Here is an 8,605-nt window from a genome sequence, read left to right as displayed (position 1 = left end):
CGATTCATGGTTTCATTATAGACCAAACTGGAGTTTCACAGTGAAACGAAATATGAAACGTGCGTGAGCTGTTTATACCAGTGTTGCCAAAAAGATAATAGTTAAAAAATCATCCTTTATTTTTAATTTTTTTACTAAAATTTTGAACTTCCATCCTTTTGCAATATATGTAGGCCTTAAATGAAATCTACTAACAATTTTATAAAAATCTGGAGATGCGGGGCATTGATCCCCGTACCTCTCACATGCTAAGCGAGCGCTCTACCATCTGAGCTACATCCCCATATTGAAACATTGTTTTATTTATCGTTTTTGTTAAATGTACGCCCTCTTAATTTATTATTCAAATTATTAAAGTAAAGCAAGCATGTCACGTATTGTTTGTAGCCATAAACAGTCGCAGCCACTACTGCATGTATAACGTATTTTGGTTGTGCACGGTACACACAAAAATACTAAAAATTTAAATTTTTTTTCCTCAAACGAAGAATTTTTGTAATAATATCGAACCGAAGAAGACTATGTTTCTTGAGTCTATAGAAGGCGAAATTCCTATCCAATTTTGCTGAAATTATGATGATGACTTTTAGTAGGATCTCCAACCTCCACAACAAAAAAGTTTGATTAGTTACCTGACACAACTCCCATAGAAAATACGCTTCAGCCGAACTTAAGTTTTCCATGGTTTTGAGTAGAAGGGACGTAAGGCATGTAAGCCTACAGACCTATAAGCCTTACGTCCATTCTATTCAAACCATGGAACATGTTGTGGACAGTTCCTTAGTGGAATGTTTGTGGGCAAAATTTGCAATTTCATGGGTCTAATAAATTCGGTATACGGCCGATATATGCGGTGGGGAATTAAACCCCAATGTCTGCTAACAGTCCTTTTACATATATATAGAGAACATGTGTTTGTAGCCAATATCATCTTAGACCAGTAAGGAAGGGCAAAAGTCGGGCGGTGCCGACTTTATAATACCCTAAACTACCCTATAGGTACAAAGTGGAAGCTATGTGTAATTCTGAACCAATTTTGATGGATGGGTAATTAAACAGTCCGTATCAAATTTCGAGCAAATATGTTCAATCTGTACTCACTACAGTTCACTAATGACAATATTATTGCAAATTGCCCAAAATTTGACGATCATATATATGGGAGCTGAGAGAGGAGTCGAGAAAAGCGTTGTGCAAAATGTTGGCAAGATTGGTAAAAAAATGCTCTTGCAGTGGCTCTAGAAGTGAAAATCAGGCGATACACATATATGACAGCTATATCTAAATCTGAACCGATTTCTATAAAATTCATCTATAATGTCGAGAGTGTAGAAAAAATCCTTCCTGCCATGTTTTGAGAGAATCGATTAAAAAATAACTAAAGGGTGATTTTTTGAGGTTAGGATTTTCATGCATTAGTATTTGACAGATCACGTGGGATTTCAGACATGGTGTCAAAGAGAAAGATGCTCAGTATGCTTTGACATTTCATCATGAATAGACTTACTAACGAGCAACGCTTGCAAATCATTGAATTTTATTACCAAAATCAGTGTTCGGTTCGAAATGTGTTCATTCATGTGTTCAGCGATGAGGCTCATTTCTGGTTGAATGGCTACGTAAATAAGCAAAATTGCCGCATTTGGAGTGAAGAGCAACCAGAAGCCGTTCAGAACTGCCCATGCATCCCGAAAAATGCACTGTTTGGTGTGGTTTGTACGCTGGTGGAATCATTGGACCGTATTTTTTCAAAGATGCTGTTGGACCCAACGTTACGGTGAATGAACACATTTCGAACCGAACACTGATTTTGGTAATAAAATTCAATGATTTGCAAGCGTTGCTCGTTAGTAAGTCTATTCATGATGAAACGTCAAAGCATACTGAGCATCTTTCTCTTTGACACCATGTCTGAAATCCCACGTGATCTGTCAAATACTAATGCATGAAAATCCTAACCTCAAAAAAATCACCCTTTATTTGATTGCAGTATTACCGCAAATCGGACGATCATATATATGGAAGCTACGTCTAAATCTGAACCGATTTCTATGAAATTCATCTGTAATGTCAGGAGTCATAAGAAAATCCTTCCTGTCAAATTTCGAGAGAATTGGTTAACAAATGGCTATTTTATTGCTGTATTACTGCAAATCTGAACCGATTTCAAACAAACTTTATAGTCATTGTGGAAGTCGTCGAGGAAAGCGTTGTACAATTTTTTGGGAAGATTGATCAATAAAGGCGCTTGCAGTGGTTCTAGGAGTGAAAATCGGGCGATATATATGAATGCTATATCTAATATGAACCGATTTCTATGAAATTCATCTATAATGTCAAGAGTCAAGAGAAAATCCTTCCTAACAAATTTCAAGAGAATCGGTTAACAAATTATCATTTTATTGCATTATTGCTGCAAATCGGACGAACATGTATAAGGGAGCTATATCCATCCATGTCATGTCAGAAGTCATAGGAAAATCCTTCCTGAATCGGAATTTCGAGAGAATCGGTTAACAAATGACCATTTTATTGCAGTATTACTTCAAATCAGACGAGCTATATCCAAATCTGAACCGATTTTTTTCCAATTTCAATTGTCTTTGTCTGTAGGCCGATAAACATGCCCATACCAAATTTGAAGACGATCGGATGAAAATTGCGACCTGAAGTTTGTACACAAATTAACATGGACAGACGGACAGACAGACGAACATACATATCTAAATCGAATCAGAAAGTGATTCTGAGTCGATTGGTATACTTATCAATGGGTCTATCTCTCTTCCTTTTAGGTGTTACAAACTAATTCACTATGTTATATTACCCTGTACCACAGTAGTGGTGTAGGGTATAAAAATGTTACTTAGTGTTCTATGCAAAAAAACATTCGGTAACGTTTTATTACGTAACTGTGTTACAATATGTTACATCCATATTGGAAAAAATATTTATTTAATTTTAAAATACCAAAAAAGGACTTAATTAACTCGTATTTTAGGTGGCTTAGATAGCAAAAGTCTTATCTCGAATCTTGCTTACGAATCTCGAATCTTGCTTACGAATCTCGAATCTTGCTTCCAACTCTTGTCCTTTTCCAAGAATAATTTAGTCTTTTAGTAATAAAATTCAATGCCCACGTATTGCCATAGGCCTGTCTGTTAACGGGGGAATTGTCAACACGTACGCACTTAGCCATAATACCATACACAAACAAATATAATCACAACAGTTTATGTTTATTACAGCTAACATATGTCTACACATACGATATCCTTACAACACAAAAAGTTTCTATTAAGTTTCATCCTTTATAATTAAACAAATACATTTTGTTTATTTCATCATTACCAACTTATGCCGGAAAAACAAACTGTTGCCAAAGGCAATTTAGCCAACGGCAGCATATCTCTTTCTTCGTGACAATATTGGTGGGGAAGAGGTGCATGGATCTCTTAGACATATTTCCAAAGAATATTAAAACCACAAGTTTATTTTAATCAACTTAGTAGAATGCTCTCATCTGCTCTAGCTTTTTGCAAGACTCCATTTAATTATGTTTAGTAAATACATAGGGGCTGTGAATGGAATCGTTAAAATAATTCAACAATGAGGGCTAGGGCCACAAAACAGGGGAATTGAAATTGAAAACATAGAAACGCAATAGCAAAAAACAAATAAAGGCGCGTTTAATACGGCCTAGCCAAATCTTATATACCCCCAAACATAGATCGCATGTTACAAGTTCTTTGAATGACTTCTTCAAATGTTTTAGAAGCTTCAAAAATCCACCTACTGCTCAATGCTTAACCGAATCCAAAGGATGACTTGTTTGTGCATCACAACCGCACGGAGGATAACACCATCTGATGCATTGAATTTAATGCTACATCGTATGCCTCTGGACATTGTGCCTACCCAAATTGCAGCGAGCACTGCCTTGAGGTTAAGTGAGCTTTCTCATTGGTTATGTGGCGGCTACGGACACTGTGTTATCCTTAACACAATATCCGATGTTCCAGGCGGTGTGGATTACACCCTACCTGAGCCGTTTTTTGATAAAAATTGCTGTACCACTATTCCTGATACAACCGATTGGAACTACGATATCCCTGGTAACAGAAGTTACATAGGCTTCTATACGGATTGTACCAAACTAAACGACCAGGTGGGCTTTGGGTTGTGCTCCAAAGATGTAGAACTGGTCATATCGAAGAGATTACCCGACCACTGCCGTGTGTATCAAGCAGAGATTCTTGCAATTAAGGAAGTGGTGGAATGGCTAAGATATAATGTCATTACGACGTTTGGCACAAAAATCTTCTCAGACAGCCAGGCAGCAATTAAATCCCTGGAGAACGTATTTCTGAACATTAAAAGCGCTCTCGACTGTCGCAGATCTCTCAACGAGATGGGTGCCGGGCCACAGAGATATCCCAGGGAATAGTAAAGCGGACGAGTTTGCAAGACTGGGAACTACCCTACACATTCCAAATACAATGGAATCTGTGGTTATGGCTCTAGCGACATGTAAGCTAAGTTTTCAGGACCAGGCCCGAAGGACAACGAATGATAGATGGTCACAAAGAGAGGGCTGTGATCAACCACGGGTGACGGCCACGTGGCTTTGTGAATATTTTTCTGGTCTGGTGCTAATAACTCCATGTTTTTACCGCGGCGAAATTTATCAACCCCAACCCATTACCGGACGTTATCTTGTGGAGGCTAATCTTTTCAACTGTTGGACCAATGAGAAGGTGCAGTATATCTATCTTCGCATTAAAATCTCCACAAACGATTTTAATATCATAGGCGGGACAGCGGCCATTTTCTCTCTCTAGGCGCTCGTAGAAAATATCCTTGGTCTGCTCATCCTTGTTTTTCATCAGAGCATGAGCACAAATAAGGCTGATGTTGAAGAATTTGGCTTTTATGCGGATTGTGGCTAGCCTCTCCCTTCTTCCTTCCCTATCTTCGCATTAAAATAAATAAAATAATATTTGCTATTGCTTTGTTTCTCATTGTGATTACTACACTAAAACACTATGAGGTTTACGCGGAGGTTTACTAGCACAGCAACCCAACCTTATGGGTTTTGTGGGATTGCACATATATCCCTCGTTGTTTCGAGGCGCTTGCTCCAAAATCTGAAGCTCGCCTCCAGCCGCACCTAACCTAAATAAGCATCAGTATTTATTTAAGAGCCAGTGCCACCTGACTCCTCACTGAGACTCTCCTCTCGAAAATAACACAACGTGCAAAATTTCAATCAAATCGGGTGGTAATTGCGCTTTCTAGAGTATCAAAAAGTCAAATCGGGAGATCAGTTTGTATATCAGAATATGGACTGATTAAGACCATACTTTACACAGTTGTTGGAAGTCATACCAAAACACCAAGTGCAAAATGAGGCGATTTTCAAGATTTGGCGTATAGACAAAACCCCCAGTTTTGAACGGCTGCGCAAACAGACGAGAAAGTCGTGTGCCGAGGTACTTAGGCGCGAATATCTATCTACACGAACAACGTCTACTTGCCAAAGTTATTGCTTCTTCTCCTAGGGGAATCAAGGGCTTCTAGTGATTTATGATAAGAGTAAATTGAACTCGTCAGCTATCCCAACTCTTGTTAAAGATGACCAAATATTCACTTACCCGGTTGAAAAGGCTACCCTGCTGGCTTAAATGTTCCATGCCGGTTAGTTCTCTTCCATTCGCTATAATCAGGAATGTATAGAGCTCGATGCCTCAGATACATTTGCGAACGTGAGGAGTCAATCCCTTGGTATATCAACTCTTTCTCTATGTAAGTGTTCTTCGCAGCTTGCTAGTCCACCACCCAATCTTTTCAGTCTTGTTTACCGTGCAGTAGTCTTCACAGCGTGAATTTCGCCAGGGCCGAATCTTGGGAACCCACAACCATGAATTCCGTTGAAGCGACTTTATGTACCAGATTTCTGCCAAATCAGGCAAAAATTCCATATTCTTGGGGACTGTAGATCTATATAAGAGCTATATCAGGTTATACAATGATTTGGACCATACTTACCACGGATGTTGGATGTATAAAAGTAATATAAAGAATAATAAAGCACTTGGTACAAAGTTTTTTTCGAAACGGACAACGGACTGCAGCATCCAAGGGCTTAGAAGACAAATCGAAAGACCACTTTATATGGAAGCAGGTTAGCATGTCCGCCTATGACGTCGTTTGCACGGGTTCGAATCCTGGCAAGAACATCTAAAACCAAATTTTCTAGGAGGATTATCCACTCCTGATGCTGGCGACATTTGTAAGGTACTGTGCCATTTGAAACAATCGTATGGCAGCCATATGAAAAACGGCTCCTCAAATAGGTGTTGCACTGTACTCCCTTATCATTGAGTTTAAATTTTAATCAGATAGCTCTTCTTTGTATGTGAGACGTTTGCCCTTGTTCCTTAATGGTATTTTCAGGGACAAATTTGCATATTTTACTTTTCTTTGCTTTTTAAAACAAGAGCATGATTTAAGTTATACCAACTCTTCTTCCTATGCACTTATGTAGAATTTCTTTACTTTTGAAGTAACAAAGAAAAAAAACACATTAATTGTGCATAAGGCAACTTAGAACGTTAATTGTGCATTTAGACATTTTAATAATTGACTAAAATTCGTGACCCTACTTCAACCTCTTATAGTTTATCTAATGTTTTTGCACATTTCTTAAATTCTTAAGGGACCCCATATACTTGTAATCAGCGAGAAGTGTACATACTCAGACCCTTCTACACTCTTGCTTGGCCAATAATGTTTAGTTTGTTATCCCATAAAGGTTCAAAGTGCCCCTAAAAATTCGAGATGACGCTTCTATTACATAGTAAAAGTTACATATTGCTTAGATCCAAGGGAATCCCTTATGTGAATACCTTCAGCATACACCGAACATGTACACGGCTTTAAGTGTGAAAGTTAATTGGAAGTGACTGCACTTTTATGCTGACTATTTAGCAGCAACTGCAATGGTGTGGACATTTTTCAAATGTATATGTGCCAGCTTTGTACGTATGCCAAGGTAAAGTTTTAAAATGAAACTAAAATAAAAATATTTGTCTAAAAAGCACCTGATTTTTCAATTGAAATGCTTTTTAATAGAACCAAATTGACAAAAATTTTAGCCATATTTGCTCAATTTTGTAAAGAAAACTCATTATGCGATCCCCCGATTTAGCTTATATCGATTTACCTGATGTCTTATACTTTACTAGGGCTATGCCTATTTATGGATCTAACCGGATGAAAATTGTCAAGGAGTCGAATCATGGGATCGGTTTATATGGAGCCAGTGTTTTAAGGTGTTACAAACAGAATGACTAGAAAACTATACCCCAATCCTATTGTGGTGAGTATAAAAAAAGTTTTTAGAACATTCTAACAAAATCAATTTTTGATGAAAAGATTCTTGGTTGGCTTCGAGCGAACTCATTGTCCTGTTTTAAGATTTATTTTACCAAAAATTCACTTATTTGCACTTGAACTATCTCACAAAAATTTTTGCTTTATATAAAAAATAATTTTATTTTATATAAATCAATGTTTCCACCCGGGATTGAACCGAGGGCCTTCCGCGTGTTAGGCGGATGTGATAACCACTACACCACGGAAACGTTTTGGTGACCAATTTTTCACTTATTATAGTTTATCTTCTAGCCTTTTATTGATTTTGAGTTTTTGGCAATAACTGTTTGGTTAGTTCATCGAATTGATTTCAGTTGAATTGTATTTGCTTGTCATTGCTATATGTACTTCAGTTGTCTTTGTAATGCAACCCAAGGTGTATAGACATAGTTATTTGTTGTATAGTTTTGTTGGAAGTGAAAGTTGAACTAAATCCAACTGCAAGGTTGACAATGTTGTCATTGCCTTGTCTTATAAGCTCTGCTGTTAAAAACCCGAATAAATCATTAAGTAGACGGATCACGTTTTATTAAGTTTATGAGGTTGTAAACAGTTTCCGTGGTGTAGTGGTTATCACATCCGCCTAACACGCGGAAGGCCCCCGGTTCGATCCCGGGCGGAAACAATTTTTTATGGGATGTCAACTTTTATACTCACTACCGAAGTATGGTAGTGCAACACATTCTATAAAAACACACTTATCTCTTTCCTATTCTTACTATATAAAAATGAATTTATGAATTTGTGTTTGTTTGTATGTATGGAACAGAGGAACACCTCAAGGACGTGTACTGTCTCCTCTACTTTGGAATATAACAATCAACAATATACAATAATATTGTCTCTGAAAGAAAAAGGTGTGAATTTGGTCGTGCATGCTGATGACATGGCAGTTGCGGTTAGAAGAAAGTTTCCCAGTACTCTAACAGATATACTTGAGGAAGCTCTACGTGCAACAATGAAGTGGGATACCGAGAGTGGTCTAGGTATAAATCCGTGCAAGACAGAAGTAGTTCTTTTCAGCAGGAGATACAAGTTGCCTACAGAACAAGTTGGCAGCTGAACGTATTTCCGAACACAAAAACAATCTTCGACTCAACAAGATGGCTGAACAGTTCAAAATGCACCTGTTCTGGATGCCGAGCCACAGGATGCACGAGCTTGCGAG

The 8,605-nt window shown here is 37.9% G+C and overlaps 2 non-coding genes across 2 annotated transcripts; one reads left to right on the top strand and one right to left on the bottom strand.

Moving 5' to 3' along the window:
• Positions 1 to 7,573: 7,573 nt before the first annotated feature.
• Trnav-aac (transfer RNA valine (anticodon AAC)) lies at positions 7,574 to 7,646 on the bottom strand. Its single transcript has one exon. It is a non-coding gene; the product is annotated as a tRNA-Val (tRNA).
• A 343-nt stretch (positions 7,647 to 7,989) lies between these two features.
• Positions 7,990 to 8,062, top strand: Trnav-aac (transfer RNA valine (anticodon AAC)). The gene has a single exon. It is a non-coding gene; the product is annotated as a tRNA-Val (tRNA).
• Positions 8,063 to 8,605: the final 543 nt, after the last annotated feature.

The sequence above is a fragment of the Stomoxys calcitrans genome, chromosome 4 (assembly GCF_963082655.1).
Source record: "Stomoxys calcitrans chromosome 4, idStoCalc2.1, whole genome shotgun sequence".
Taxonomy (NCBI): Eukaryota; Metazoa; Arthropoda; class Insecta; order Diptera; family Muscidae; genus Stomoxys; species Stomoxys calcitrans.
The sequence above is the reverse complement of the archived record's forward strand: the minus strand, read 5'-3'. Positions and strand labels throughout refer to the sequence as shown.